We start from the raw sequence: 1610 nt of genomic DNA on the forward strand, positions 1-1610 counted from the left end.
CGCAGACACCTGCTGTGGTAGATGTCCTGGATGCTGGGGAGACTGCCCCCCCCCCCCCCCCCCCCCCCCCCCCCCCCCCCCCGCCCCCCCCTTCCCCCCCTCCATTCTGTCTGACTGCAGTCAAACAGACACAAGTCTTTTAAAAGTTTGAGTCAGATAAGGAACTCCATCATTCATCACAAAACAAATGTTTCAGAGAAAAAGAAAAATCACACACACACACACACATTAATTCAGGACTCGAACGTCTGACTGTTGCAGCAGAGACACTCACTTACCCCCTGACCTTTGACCTCCATCTTTGCCAAGTTAATACCCCGGTAATGACTTTGCCAAAAAAAAAAAGAGAAACCTGACGGTGGGACATGGTGGAAATGTTAAACACAAACACATTCATCAAGTACAAAAAAGTCACATACTGCCACCTGCTGTTCTACAGTGTGTAGTGTCACGGTATGACCAGCGACTTTTTCAGCTACTCCTTACACCTTTGTATTTGTTTTTAAGCGATTCACGACTTACGTAAACAAAAAACAAAGAGCCTCAGACGGTGTTAGCCTCAGATGGTGTTAGCCTGAGACGGTGTTAGCCTGAGACGGTGTTAGCCTGAGACGGTGTTAGCCTGAGACGGTGTTAGCCTGAGACGGTGTTAGCCTCAGACGGTGTTAGCCTGAGACGGTGTTAGCCTCAGACGGTGTTAGCCTCAGACGGTGTTAGCCGTGTTCTGTCTTCTGCTGACGGAGGTCGGAGCAGAAACGTGGATTTGACTTTTGTGTCACAGCTCCACCCACTGAACCAGACTCGGTTCTGGAATCAGATCGTGTTTGGTCCATGATGAGAAACTTAGTTTGAGTGTTTTTTTTCATCCCCGAACGCAGGCACACGGCAGCGCGGCGAGGTCGAACCCCCATCGATCCGGGGCTGAGCCGCGGCTGGTTGTTGTTCTGCTGTTGTCTTTTTATCCGTCCTTGAAGACAAATCAAAACCTCACTCCAGGGTCCGTGCTGTGAGTCTTTCAAATAAATATTGACCGTGATGAGCGATGATTGGTCCGCAGTCCGACATCAGAGCGGTGGAAGAATGTAGCTGCTGCGTTTAATGACATCATCAATGATCGGGTTAATGGAACTCTACGGTGCCCCTAATGGCACATGGGGAAAATAAATCCATCAATCAATATTTCTACCTTACATATCAATACATTTAGTCGCTTTTATTCAAAGGGACTTTGATGATTTAAGTCAATCAACAGTCAAGCTGCAGCAAATATACCAAATATAAAAATACATTTTTATATATTATATGTATATTTATATATTATTTATATTTATATTTATTTATGTTTCTTACTGGTGGCTGCAGCCAGAGGGGGGCGCTGCCCACTCTTCTCTCTGTCCTTCTGTGGCGACTGGACAATATTTTCAGGTCACGGTGTGAAACGGTCAACGCTGAACTTTGAGACCACTGAAGGGACTTCCTGTTGAAGACACTGCCCCCTACCCCTGACATAGTGCACTACATGGGGGGCGCCATTTTGTAATAATGTCTGAAAGTTTAGTGAGAAGTGGTCCACGATAAAGGCCACTCGATGCCCAGCCACCCACCCACCC

The sequence above is a fragment of the Cynoglossus semilaevis genome, chromosome 11 (assembly GCF_000523025.1).
Source record: "Cynoglossus semilaevis isolate Cse_v1.0 chromosome 11, Cse_v1.0, whole genome shotgun sequence".
In the NCBI taxonomy this organism is placed as follows: domain Eukaryota; kingdom Metazoa; phylum Chordata; class Actinopteri; order Pleuronectiformes; family Cynoglossidae; genus Cynoglossus; species Cynoglossus semilaevis.